At 39.3% G+C, this 14,652-nt stretch overlaps 1 pseudogene; it reads right to left on the reverse strand.

The window, feature by feature from the left end:
* LOC110268415 lies at window positions 1,042–10,517 on the reverse strand (annotated as a pseudogene).

Genomic DNA, 14,652 nt, shown 5'->3' on the forward strand with positions numbered 1-14,652 from the left:
CTCATTATTCCTTTATCCTTGGCTATTATTTTGTTCATAAGCTTTATTTGAGTGTCATGTGTAACAAGTTCATTGATTTCTTTATACTTGACACATTATTCACTATAGACACTTGGCTCACATTCCTTGTTAAAGCATTGATGCCCAGCACCTCTTTGGGTTACTAAATGCCTTGTAGTTAGGTTGCTTTTGATAGTGGACTTTCAGCTGATGATCCCGGGTTAGTTAACCCAAGTCACCAAGTGTTGACAGTAAGAGTTAAGTGTAGATACAACCTATTGGTTTGCAGTTCCTTTGTCCTTCCTTCTGTTGTGCCCTTTTGAGTTATGATGCATAGTGTCTTCAAATGGTAGTGAGTGCCCTGCACAATTCTCAAAAGTTGCTTGCTTCTCAAGCCCTTAGGTGACTGGTTAGTATGCATGAATTGAGTGTGGCTTTTGGGTTTGATTTGGTGTGGGAACACCAAACTTAATTCCTTGCCACTTCCTCTGATGCAACAGGTTGACTATATGTAAAATCTTGTTTCCTTAAGGCTATGGAATTAAAACTAGAAATCAGTTAATTAAGTGAATAACCTGTTTGATTGCTTAGAGCTAGTATTGTGCAGGAGGTGAGAATGTGCTTTTAAATGAGGTTTTGGTGGAACACCAAACTTAGAATCCTTCATTCTCCCTTAAATTGTTTTGGTGTGCAACACCAAACTTAGCTCCTTGCAATGCATACCAATTATTCAACATTTTTATTGAAAAGGCTATGAAAAGAAAACTACCTCAGGTTGGGTTTGCCTCCCAACAAGCGCTTCTTTATTGTCATTAGCTTGACATTCTTCAATTCTTTTCAAGAAAGTTGTAGGTTCTGAACCTCTTTTTCTTTATCCCATTGTCCTCCCAAGTACAGCTTTGCTCTGTGACTGTTTGCTGTAAATTGACTCTTTGTTGCTTCATCTAGCAATTCAATACTCCCATAAGGAAAAACCTTTGTCACCAGGTACGGACCAGTTCACTTAGACTTAAGTTTGCCAGGGAAGATCTTAAGCCTTGAGTTATACAGGAGCACTTGTTGTCCTGGTTTGAACTCCTTCTTTGTGATCTTCTTATCATGCCACCTCTTAGCTTTTTCCTTGTATATCTTAGCACTCTTATAGGCTTCTAGCCTGAATTCATCTAACTCATTTAGTTGTAACAACCTTTTCTCTCCTGCAGCTTGGGAATCAAGGTTGAAGAGTTTAGTGGCCCAAAAAGCTCTGTGTTCCAGCTCTACAGGGAGGTGACAGGATTTGCCATATAATAACTGAAAGGGTGACTTGCCAATAGGGGTTTTGTAAGCGGTCCTATATGCCCATAAGGCATCTTCTAACTTCCTAGCCCAATCCTTTCTCGTGCTTCCCACTGTTTTCTCTAGGATCTTCTTCAGTTCCCTATTTGCGAGTTCAGCCTGGCCATCAGTCTGAGGGTGGTACGGTGTGGCTACTTTATGGATTACTCCATATTTGTGGAGGAGTTTTTCCATCTGTTTGTTGCAAAAATGACCACCGCCATCACTAACCAGCCCCTTGGGCACTCCATATCTTGTGAAAATGTTCTTTTTAAGGAATTGGAGGACAATCTGTGCATCACAGGCGGTTGTGGCTATTGCTTCCACCCACTTTGATACATACTCTACTGCCACCAGGATATATCTGAAAGAGTAGGAAGGAGGAAAAGGTCCCATGAAATCAATGCCCCATAAGTCAAACACCTCCACTTCCAGGATGAAGTTTTGAGGCATCTCATTTCTCTTTTTCAATCCTCCAGTTCTTTGACATTCATTCCATTGATGAACAAACTCTCTGGCATCCTTGAAGATGGTTGGCCAATAAAACCCACTCTGTAATACCTTTGCAGCTGTTCTCTCTGGTCCAAAGTGCCCACCATATGCTGAGCCATGGCAATGCCATAGTATGTCCTTCATCTCACTTTCAGGGACACACCTCCTAATCATTCCATCAGAACATCTCTTGAATAGAAAAGGTTCATCCCACAAGAACTTCCTTGCTTCATTGAGTAATTTCTTCATTTGTTGCTTGGAAAATTCTTGAGGTATCTTCCTTCATACCTTGTAGTTTGCTATGTCAGCAAACCAAGGTGTTTGTTGAATTTGGAAAAGATGTTCATCAGGGAAGTTCTCATTTACTTGATGTGGTTTGTCTTGCTTAGCTTCTTGTGGCACTCTTGAAAGATGATCTGCTACTTGATTTTCACTTCCCTTCCTATCCCTCACTTTAATATCAAATTCTTGTAGCAGCAACACCCACCTAATAAGCCTTGGCTTTGAATCCTGTTTAGACATTAAATACTTGAGAGCAGAATGGTCAGTGTATACTATAACTTTTGAACCGATCAAGTATTGTCTAAACTTATCAAATGCATATACAATTGCTAAAAGTTCTTTTTCAGTGGTGGTGTAATTTTTCTGTGTTTCATTCAACACTTTGCTAGCATAATATATGACATGATGTAATTTGTCCTTCTTTTGCCCCAGTACAGCACTGATAGCAAGGTTGCTTGCATCACACATAAGTTCAAAAGGTAAATTCCAATTAGGGGGTGTGATGATTGGTGCTGTAATGAGCTTTCTCTTGAGAGTTTCAAAGGCATGTCTACAGTTATCATCAAAAATGAAGGGAACATCATTCATTAGTAAATTGCTCAATGGTTTTGCTATTTTTGAAAAGTCCTTGATGAACCTTCTGTAGAAGCCAGCATGCCCAAGAAAACTTCTTACTGCTTTCACATTAACAGGTATAGGGAGTTTTTCAATAACTTCTATACCTCTACATGACACTTTATGCCCAAGAACTATTCCTTCCGGAACCATGAAATGGCATTTTTCCCAATTCAACACCAAATTAGTTTCTTGGCATCTTTTCAAAACAAGAGTTAAGTTATGCAAGCAAGTGTTAAATGAATTGCCAAAAACAGAAAAATCATCCATGAAGACTTCTAAAAATTTTTCCACCATATCAGAAAAAATAGAAAGCATACACCTTTGAAACGTGGCTGGGGCGTTGCACAGCCCGAAGGGCATCCTTCTATAGGCAAAAACTCCAAATGGGCATGTGAAGGAGGTCTTTTCTTGATCCTTGGGGTCCACCACTATTTGATTGTAACCAGAATACCCATCTAGGAAGCAATAATAAGCATGGCTTGCTAGTCTTTCCAACATTTGATCGATGAATGGCAAAGGAAAATGATGTTTTCTTGTTGCATCATTCAATCTCCTGTAGTCTATGCACATTCTCTACCCAGTCACTGTCCTAGTGGGGATCAACTCATTCTTTTCATTGGTGATGACTGTCATTCCTCCCTTTTTTGGCACAACTTGAACCGGACTCACCCAAGAGCTGTCTGAGATTGGGAAAATTATCCCTGCATTCCATAGCTTCATCACTTCTTTTTGAATCACCTCTTTTATGGTTGGGTTGAGTCTTCTTTGAGGTTGAACCACAGGTTTTGATTCTTCCTCCAATAAAATTTTATGCATGCAAATAGTAGGGCTGATGCCTTTGATGTCCTCAATTGTCCACCCCAAGGCTGTTTTGTGAGTTTTTAATACTTCAATCAACCTTGCTTCCTCATCCATGCTCAAAGAGGAATTTATAATTACTGGTAATGCCTCTGCTTCCCCAAGAAACACGTATTTGAGGTGAGGAAGGAGAGGTTTCAACTCCTATTTTGGTTTATCCTCTTTCTTGTCTTCAATGAGTATTTCTATCACTTCCTCTCTTTGTTCTTGCTGATGCTCCAAATAGTCGTCTTCAAACATTTCTTCTACCAGCCCTTCTATCATATCCACATTCATGTAGTTTTCTTGCTCTGAGGGGTGTTGCATTGATTTGAAGACATTGATTACCATTTGTTCATTATGCACCCTGAAGGTCATTTCTCCCTTCTCCACATCAATAGTGGTTCTTACTGTGGCTAGAAATGGTCTCTCCAAGATGATTGAGCTGCTTCCTTCCCCTTCTGTGTCTAAGATTACAAAGTCTGCGGGGAAGATAAACTTTCCGACCTTCACTAGTAAATTCTCCACAATACCATTGGGTGTCTTGATTGATCTATCGGCCATGACTAGTGACATTCTGGTGGGTTTAATTTCGTCTATGGCAAGCTTTCTCATTAATGATAGAGGCATCAAGTTGATGCTGACACCTAGATCACACAGGGCGTTTTCCAATGTTATCTTGCCTATGGTGCATGAGACTACAAAACTCCCTGGATCTTTGAGCTTTGGTGGGATACCTATCTGGATCACAGCGCTACATTCTTTAGTGAGCATGATGGTTTCCTTTTCTTGCCAACTTCTGTTTTTATTGATTAGCTCCTTATGAACTTGGCATATAGGGGCATCTGCTCCAGTGCCTCAGCCAAGGGAATATTTATCTCCAACTTCTTGAAAGTCTCAAGGAACTTATGAAATTGTTGGTCTTTTGCCTCCTTGTTGAATCTCTGGGGATATGGCAGTGGAGGTACAAAGGTCTTCTCTGCTTGTTGCTTTTGATTCGTTGTTGACTCTTCAATTGCTTCATTCCCTTTTTTTTGGAATTTTTGATTGTTCCTCCTTTTCTTGAGTTTGCTTTGAAGCTTGCATGCTTGCCATTGCATCATCATCATTGGCTTCTTCTGTGTGTGTTGACTGTTCCTCTTCTAGTGGTCTTTTGCTGCTCTTCAATGTTCTCCCACTCCTTAATTGTATTGCCTTGCATTCTTCCTTAGGATTTGGGATTGTGTCACTCGGCAGTGAGCTTGAAGGTCTCTCAACAGAAATCTGTTTGGAGATTTTCCTAATTTGCCTCTCTAGGCTCTTCAAGGAGGCTTCATGGTTCTTGGTTGTCATTTCCTGGTGTTTCAACATTTTGTCTATCAAGGTCTCCAAGTTAGTGAGTCTTTGAGATTCAGGTGATGCTTGTGGTGGGTTGTGAGATGTGGGTGGTGGATGGTAGGCATTTTGGTTGGTGGGTTGGTTATTAGATTGGTACTGGACGGGGTTGTTGTAGTTGTTTTGAGGTTTTCTGTAAGTGTTTTGGTTAGTTTGCAGCTGGTTGTGGTTTTGGTTGCTTCTTGGGTTGTTTTGGTTTGAGTTTCTCTGCCATGGTTGTTGGTTTTGGGTGTGATTATCTCCCCATCTGAGGTTTGGGTGGTTCTTCCAGGATGGATTGTATGTATCACCATACACTTCATTTGGTCCTTGGTTGTGCATGTACTGTACTTGCTCTTGTTGTTGTTCTTCTTAAGTTTCTTCATTTTGCCCCCATGTGGATGATGGTTGGCTTATGTTAACTGCTGCAACTTGGAGGCTATCAATCCTCTTGGCCATTTGCTCAAATTGTTGTTGAATTTGCTGCTGCATCATCTTGTTTTGAGCCAAGATTGAGTCCACTCCTTCTAGCTCCATTACTCTTCTCCTTTGTGATGGTTGGCGGTTTCTTTGATGAGCAAAGAAATATTGATTGTTGGCCACCATGTCAATAAGATTTTGAGCTTCTTCTGCTGTTTTCATCAGTTGCAATGATCCTCCAGCTGAGTGGTCAAGTGATTCTTAAGCCTTTAGAGTGAGTCCTTCATAGAAGTTCTGTAGCTTGTCCCACTCAGTGAACATTTCTGGTGGACATTTTCTCAGCAGAGCCTTGTATCTCTGACATGCTTCATACAGATTTTCAGCATCCAATTGTGTGAATGTTTGCACCTCAGTTTTCAGCCTGATGACTCTTTGAGGTGGATAGAATTTGGCTAGAAATTTAGTCACCAAATCATCCCAGCTAGTGATGCTTCCTTGAGGAAAAGTTTCAAGCCATTGTGCGGCCTTGTCCCTTAATGAGAACGAGAACATCAGAAGTTTGTAAGTTTCAGGATTCAAGCCATTGGACTTGACAGTGTCACAAATCCTTAAGAAGGTAGATAGATGCTGATTTGGATCCTCCAATGGTCCTCCCCCAAACGAGCAGTTGTTTTGGACCAATGTAATGAGTTGTGGCTTCAATTCAAAGTTATTTGCATTGACATTAGGGGTGAGAATGCTGCTTCCACAATGCCTAGCATTTGCAAAGGTATAGGAGGCCAAAACACTCCTCTAGGGTTGGTTGTTATTGTTGTTGTCTGCTCCACCAGGTGGATTGGTTGAATGTTCCTCCATATCTTGGAATTCTTCTTCTGATTCCTCTTCTCCAACAATATTTTTCCCTCTTTCAGCTCTTCTCAACCTTCTAAGAGTTCTCTGGTCAGTTTCAGATAAAACAGGAATGGATCTCCCTGTACCTGACATACAAACAAAACACAAGAAACACCACCAGTAACTCTTCAGTCTATTGCTAGAACGAAGTTTAGTTTAAGCAAAATTTCAAACAGTTAGCGTGTTAGTCAAAGATTAGAGAAACAGGACGTAAAAATGCTAGATCTAGATCACCACCTCACTTAATCATTGTCAATCTAATCAATCCCCGGCAACGGTGCCAAAAACTTGATGTGCGGAAAATGATCCGACACAAAACTCACCGGCAAGTGCACCGGGTCGCATCAAGTAATAATAACTCACGGGAGTGAGGTCGATCCCACAGGGATTGAAGGATTGAGCAATTTTAGTTTAATGGTTAATTTAGTCAAGCGAATCAAGATTTGGTTGAGAGATTTGTGATTTGCAGAATTTAAATTGCATGGAAAATAAAGGGAATGGGTAATTCGCATGAAATCAAAGAAAATTGAAATTTAAAGTGCTGAATCTTAAAGAGTAAGAAATTAAATAGCAGAAACTTAGAACGCAAGAAATGTAAATTGCAGAATCTTAAAGTGCAAGAAATGTAAATGACTTGAATTGTAAAGGGAATTGGGAATTGGATTTGCAGAAATTAAACAAGGAAAAGAAAAATTCAACAAACAGGAATGTAAAAGATGGATTCAATTAAACCAGATCTTAAATGAAAATGAGAATAAGCTTGGTGTGACAACGAAACAAGGAAATTGAAATTGAAAGCTATAGATCTCAGGACTCAAGAGACTAGATAGCCAAGTCTAGATCTCACTGCCTTCCTAGATCCAACAAAAGCAATTGCAAAGGAAATGAAGAAATGTAAATTGCAAAGAAAGTAGAAGAAGAAGCAATTAACAGAAACTGAAATTCAATGATGCGGAAAAGTAAACAAGATCCCAAGGTGAGATTGAAACAGAATTTCTTCAATTCTCCACCCAAGATCCGAAGCAAGAAAAGTAAAGAGTATTCAAGCAAGAACAAGGAAGAAGAGAGATCAATTCTCCTCCAAATTCTCTTGAATTCAAACAACAATGCCAAAAATGTAAAAGTGAGCTCTCTACAAACTACCAAATCAAAACCGAAAAGAAAAGCTCCCTAGAAACTTAAATCCTAATCTATTTATACACTTTCTTCAAATGGTCTTCAAGCTTTGGATTGTGCCTTTGCTCTTGATGGAATTGGGTTGATAGAGGCCTTGGTTGATTGCTCTTGGAGTTGGAAAAAGAACCGAAGTGAACCGGGTTGGGAATTATAAAAGCTTGAGTAAAAGTTTGAGTAAAAGTTTGAGGCAAACTTTTACTCAAACTTTTTGCATCAGCAACCCCTTTCTTGCTGCTACCAACGTTTGAGCTAAAGTTTGGGGTCAAACTTTTGCTCAAACGTTGGCCCCCTTATGCACACTCATGGCGCCAATGTTTGCCAAAAAGTTTGAGGCAAACGTTGGCGCAAACTTTTTGTCTCCAGGGTGTGTTACTGATGGCGCCAACGTTTGCCAAAAAGTTTGAGGCAAACGTTGGCGCAAACTTTTTCTCTCCAGGGTGTTGATTTGTGATGCCAACGTTTGCCAAAAAGTTTGAGGCAAACGTTGGCTCAAGCTTTTCTCCCAAAAGTTTGAGCTAAAGTTTGAGGCAAACTTTTGCTCAAGATTTTTTTGTTCCCTGATGTGTTTTCACTTATCCGAAAGTTTGAGCTAAAGTTTGAGGCAAACTTTTGCTCAAACTTTTTGTTCTCTTTTGCTCCTAGCCATTCCTTCTTGTTTCAACCTTTCTCCAAGCTTTCTTCACCTATCATTAATCAACCAAACACATCAAAGCTATGCTCAAAATCATGAGTTTGTCATTCTTTCATAATATGTGGCAATTATAGCATAAATCCTCATGAAATTGTGTTAATTCATCTATGGTTGATTAAATCAAAGGAAACATGAAAATCCACCCAATTGGCTTGCTTATGGCTCAAGAAAGTGTATAAATCAATTGAAAACAAAAGAAAAGGGCTAGTGAAACTAGGCTAAGATGACTTGTCATCACAACACCAAACTTAAAGCTTGCTTGTCCCCAAGCAAGAAATGAATTATTGAGAAGAAAGAATGAAATGGAAGATGATGTTCATGCTAGCAGAGTATTATTGGTAGTTCATAGGGTTTTATGTGGATATGTAAACACTCACTTCTTATTGACTCTTAGGCCTAGAAAGTCTTCTTCAAGCATCAAGCAACACACTGCTATGACCTCTCATTATTCCTTTATCCTTGGCTATTATTTTGTTCATATGCTTTATTTGAGTGTCATGTGTAACAAGTTCATTGATTTCTTTATACTTGACACATTATTCACTATAGACACTTGGCTCACATTCCTTCTTAAAGCATCGATGCCCAACACCTCTTTGGGTTACTAAATGCCTTGTAGTTAGGTTGCTCTTGATAGTGGACTTTCAGCTGATGATCCCGGGTTAGTTAACCTAAGTCACCAAGTGTTGATGCACTCCAAAGAGCTTAATAATCCAAGCAGATCCTAGTACAAAGACACCACAGGCATATATTCTAAGGTTCAAGCTATTGGTGTCTAGCTTTGTTTCTTTTTGTTTTTCTTTTGTTCTGTTGCCATTTTTGGCTTTTTCTTTTCTCTTTTTTTTTGTTTTTCTTTTTAACCAAGGATTTTTATTTGATTGAGATTCATAGACAGTAGGCCACTTTCTACTTAGAGGGAGACATCCTAGTTCTCTTATTCACTAAAAGTGAGCTATCATACAATCACACATACATACCACCACTTACTTTTATTGTACTTCTGTCTAACAGAGAACTATCTCACTTCACATTTGATGAGTATTTTGGTGGAAAAATAAATTTCTCCCAAAACACACAAATCTAACTGGCAAGTGCACCGGGTCACATCAAGTAATAATAACTCACGGGAGTGAGGTCGATCCCACAGGGATTGATGGATCAAGCAACTTTAGTGAGTGATTAGTTTAGTCAAGCTAACATTGAGTGATTTGAGTGACAATTGAAGCCAACAGAATGTAAATTTGCAGGAATTATAAAGTGCAGAAAGTAAATTGCATTGAAGCTTAAAGAGCAAGAAATGCAAATTGCAAGAATCTTAAATTGCAAGAAATGTAAATTGCATTAAATGTAAAGGGAATTGGGAATTGGATTTGCAGAAATTAAACAAGGAAAAGTTAAATTGCAACAAGCAGAGAAGTAAAAGATGGATTTGATTGATTCGGAATCAAAACAGAAATGTAAATAAACATGAAAAGCAATAAACAGAGAATGCAAAATTGGAATTAAGATCTCAGGACCCAAGAGACTAGATAACCAAGTCTAGATCTCAATGCCTTCCTAGATCCAACAAGAACAATTGCAAAGGAAATGTAAATTGCAGAGAAAGTAGATGAAGAGCAATTAACAGAAATTTCGATTCAATTAAGCAGTAAAGAAAGCAGAGAGAAATCTCAGAGGGAGAATGAAACAGAACACCTTCAATTCTCCACCCGAGACTCAAAAACAAAGAAAAGAAAATTTAAAGAGAGCTCTTGAATCCTCGTGCTCCCTTATGGAGCCAGCCTCCCACAAATATGAAAATGATGCCTTATATAGGCTTTACAAAATGAAAATGAAATTCAAAACAAATTACAATTAAAATGAAATTTCTATATTGATCTTTTCAAAATCTCATACCATCCCTTTGCTTCCGGGTAAGGTTACCTCTCTTAAGATAGTTGTATTTGTTCTTGGCATCTCCTTCCCATTCTGAGTTCTCCATACAAATATCTCTAGAAATTCTCTCATAACCCGGATCTCCATTTACCCTTTGGTGATATCCCGGTTCGCTAAAGCGGACTGATTTTAGTCCCAAGACCTTCTTGATGGCATCTGAGCTAAAGTCTACTTCCACTCCCCGCACATAGCTCTTGTATGTTGGAGCTTCACTCATGTCAAGCCTTGAGACATTGGCGTAGAACTCTCTTATTATGTTAGCATTGATCTGGGTGATTGGTGATATGAGTTCTTCCCACCTCCTTTTTCTAATCTTGTCCTTCATTTCTTGGCATCCATCATCCGGTAGCAAGAGTGGAACTTCTGGATATATCTTCTTCTCATTCATCCATTCAATTTGTAATTGATGGTGCCAAGATTTGAATCTCCACCGGTCATATTCAGGGGTGCTCTCCTCCACCACGGGGTCTTTTCCTTTTCTTCGTTTAGTTCTTGAGGAAGAGGCCATGATCACTTGATTGGTTGAGACTCTTGAGGTTAAAGGGAGTGTGAAGAATGTTGGAGATTTTGATGTGTATTTGGAGCAAGAAGAAGTTTGAGGCTGAGCTTATTATGATGAGAAGTGATGAAGGGAATGGAGTTTAAATGGTTGGAGTGCAAGGATTCGGTCATATGCATGGCTTGAAGGTGGTGTGTTATTTAAATGAACAATGAAGGGTTAGGATGCAATTAGATACTATGTGAATCAAAGGTGTGCATGTAAGGATGAATGAAGACAAAGCTTGCTTCTTCAATTGTCTTTGCCGTGATCATCTCAAGGAGTGGAAGATTCTCCTTTTGAGGCATGTGATGAGATTTTGTCTTCATGCTATGCTTTCCTTTGTCTTGTCTTTTTCATTGAGTGTTCTTTTGACCACCTAGTCATCACAACAAGACAACATATATTAGCATAATCAAACCGTGGCAAGAATGCTTCCTTCTTTAACACTATATGAATCATCATTCCTTATATCCATTTGAACCGTGACTTTTCTTGGAGGACACCAAACTTAATGTTTGGTCATATAGTTACAAAATGTGTCTCTTCCTCCAACTAGTGAAATCCCAATGTCACTCTTGATTACATGTTTATAAGAAATGTTTTCATCATAATTTTTCTTTTTCTCTTTTTTTTTTCATGAAGGATCAATTGTGTCCCTAAATCAGTGCATCAAGGTTTGATGAACACAAAACTTGTCTCTTGCTTAAGGGGTAAATGTGAGATGCTAGTAGTTAATCACAATTGATGCCTTCATCACAGAATGTGATTTATTTTTAATTGAAAAGTCTCAGTAAGAGATAATGTATGATCATTGTTCTTCCAACCCCTTTTTGTTTTGTTTCTGCGTTTCATCCCTTTTTTTGTTGATCTTTCTTTTATGGTTGTAGACTTACCTTGGGGATCTCTCTCTTCAGTGGCTAATACTCCAATATCCTCTTGGACTTTCTCATCCTTCTGCACAATCTTCTGCCTTGGGATGTTGTTGCGAATCACCTTGTCAATTTCCATATAGTCCCTTCTCTCATTATTAAACTGGGCTTCTGGTAATACCTTCAGAGTGACACTCTTATCATGCATCCTAAGAGTTAGTTCTCCTTGCTCTATGTCTATGATAGCTCTAGCAGTGGCCAAGAATGGCCTTTCCAGTATAATAGAGTCACCATCATCCCCATCTGAATCTAGAACCACAAAATCTGCAGGGTATATGAAATTGTCCACCTTGACCAGAAGGTTTTCAATCATACCCCTGGGGTATACCGTTGACTTATCTACTAGCTCTAGAGATATCTGTACTGGTTTAACTTCCTCTATACGCAGCTTTTTCACCAAGGAGGATGGTATTAAGTTAATACTTGCTCTTAGATCGCACATTGCTTTAGTGATGGTTAATTTCCCAATGGTGCAAGGCAGCAAGAAGCTCCCTGGGTCCTCAAGCTTTGGAGGAAGCCCTTTTTGAATCAAGGCCCTGCATTCCTCAGTAAGCAGTATGGTTTCTTTCTCATCCCAACTTCTTTTCTTATTGATAAGCTCCTTCAAAAACTTGGCATACAGAGGCATTTGCTCAAGTGCTTCAGCCAAGGGAATATTGATCTCCAGCTTCTTGAAAGTCTCAAGGAACTTATGAAAATGTTGGTCCTTAGCCTCTTTATTGAACTTCTGGGGATATGGCAGTGGAGGTGTGATGCTCTTTCCTACTTGCTGCTGTCCCTGAATCACTTCTTTTGAACTGTGTGACTGGTTATCCTTCTCTTTAAGTTTCTCAGTGCCCTTGTTTGGCATCACAACTTGATCCTTGGCTTCATCTTCCTTTGTTTGCTCCTCATCTTCTATTGGCCTTTTGCTGCTCTCTGCTTGCTTCTTTGTAGTGTTATTGTTGCTCATCAATGTTCTCCCACTCCTTAATTGTATTGCCTTGCATTCTTCCTTAGGATTTGGGATTGTGTCACTCGGCAGTGAGCTTGAAGGTCTCTCAACAGAAATCTGTTTGGAGATTTTCCCAATTTGCCTCTCTAGGCTCTTCAAGGAGGCTTCATGGTTCTTGGTTGTCATTTCCTGGTGTTTCAACATTTTGTCTATCAAGGTCTCCAAGTTAGTGAGTCTTTGAGATTCAGGTGATGCTTGTGGTGGGTTGTGAGATGTGGGTGGTGGATGGTAGGCATTTTGGTTGGTGGGTTGTGGGTTGGATTGGTACTGGTTGGGGTTCGGGTAGTTGTTTTGCTGTTGCTCCTCTTGAATTTCTTCATTTTGCCCCCATGTGGATGATGGTTGGCTTGTGTTAACTGCTGCAACTTGGAGGCTATCAATCCTCTTGGCCATTTGCTCAAATTGTTGTTGAATTTGCTGCTGCATCATCTTGTTTTGAGCCAAGATTGAGTCCACCCCTTCTAGCTCCATTACTCCTCTCCTTTGTGATGGTTGGCGATTTCTTTGATGAGCAAAGAAATATTGATTGTTGGCCACCATGTCAATAAGATTTTGAGCTTCTTCTGCTGTTTTCATCAGTTGCAATGATCCTCCAGCTGAGTGGTCAAGTGATTCTTGAGCCTTTAGAGTGAGTCCTTCATAGAAATTCTGCAACTTGTCCCACTCAGTGAACATTTCTGGTGGATATTTCCTCAGCAGAGCCTTGTATCTCTCCCATGCTTCATACAGATTTTCAGCATCCAATTGCGTGAATGTTTGCACCTCAGTCTTCATCCAGATGACTCTTTGAGGTGGATAGAATTTGGCTAGAAATTTAGTTATCAAGTCATCCCAACTAGTGATGCTTCCTTGAGGAAAAGTTTTAAGCCATTGTGCGGCCTTGTCCCTTAATGAGAACGGGAACAGCAGAAGCTTGTAAGTTTCAGGATTCACGCCATTGGACTTGACAGTGTCACAAATCCTTAAGAAGGTAGATAGATGTTGATTTGGATCCTCCAATGGTCCTCCCCCAAACGAGCAGTTGTTTTGGACCAATGTAATGAGTTGTGGCTTCAATTCAAAGTTATTTGCATTGACATTAGGGGTGAGAATGCTGCTTCCACAATGTCTAGCATTTGCAAAGGTATAGAAGGCCAATACTCTCCTCTGCTGTGGGTTATTGTTAACCCCTCCTCCTGGATTAGATGGATCTCCTTCCATCTCGTGATATTCTTCCTCAGATTCTTCCTCTCCAACAATATTTTTCCCTCTTTCAGCTCTTTCAACCTTCTAAGAGTTCTCTGGTCAGTTTCAGATAAAACAGGAATGGATCTCCCTGTACCTGACATACAAACAAAACAAAAGAAACACTACCAGTAACTCTTCAGTTTATTGCTAGAACGAAGTTTAGTTTAAGCAAAATTTCAAACAGTTAGCGTGTTAGTCAAAGATTAGAGAAACAGGAAGTAAAAATGCTAGATCTAGATCACCACCTCACTTAATCATTGTCAATCTAATCAATCCCCGGCAACGGCGCCAAAAACTTGATGTGCAGAAAACGATCCGACACAAAACTCACCGGCAAGTGCACCGGGTCGCATCAAGTAATAATAACTCACGGGAGTGAGGTCGATCCCACAGGGATTGAATGATTGAACAATTTTAGTTTAGTGGTTGATTTAGTCAAGCGAATCAAGATTTGGTTGAGAGATTTGTGATTTGCAGAATTTAAATTGCATGGAAAATAAAGGGAATGGGTAATTCGCATGAAATCAAAGAAAATTGAAATTTAAAGTGCTGAATCTTAAAGAGCAAGAAATTAAATAGCAGAAACTTAGAACGCAAGAAATGTAAATTGTAGAATCTTAAAGTGCAAGAAATGTAAATGGCTTGAATTGTAAAGGGAATTGGGAATTGGATTTGCAGAAATTAAACAAGGAAAAGAAAAATTCAACAAACAGGAATGTAAAAGATGGATTCAATTAAACCGGATCTTAAATGAAAATGAGAATAAGCTTGGTGTGACAACGAAACAAGGAAATTGAAATTGAAAGCTATAGATCTCAGGACTCAACAGACTAGATAGCCAAGTCTAGATCTCACTGCCTTCCTAGATCCAACAAAAGCAATTGCAAAGGAAATGAAGAAATGTAAATTGCAGAGAAAGTAGAAGAAGAAGTAATTAACAGAAACTGAAATT

This window comes from Arachis ipaensis, chromosome B10 (assembly GCF_000816755.2).
Source record: "Arachis ipaensis cultivar K30076 chromosome B10, Araip1.1, whole genome shotgun sequence".
Taxonomy (NCBI): Eukaryota; Viridiplantae; Streptophyta; class Magnoliopsida; order Fabales; family Fabaceae; genus Arachis; species Arachis ipaensis.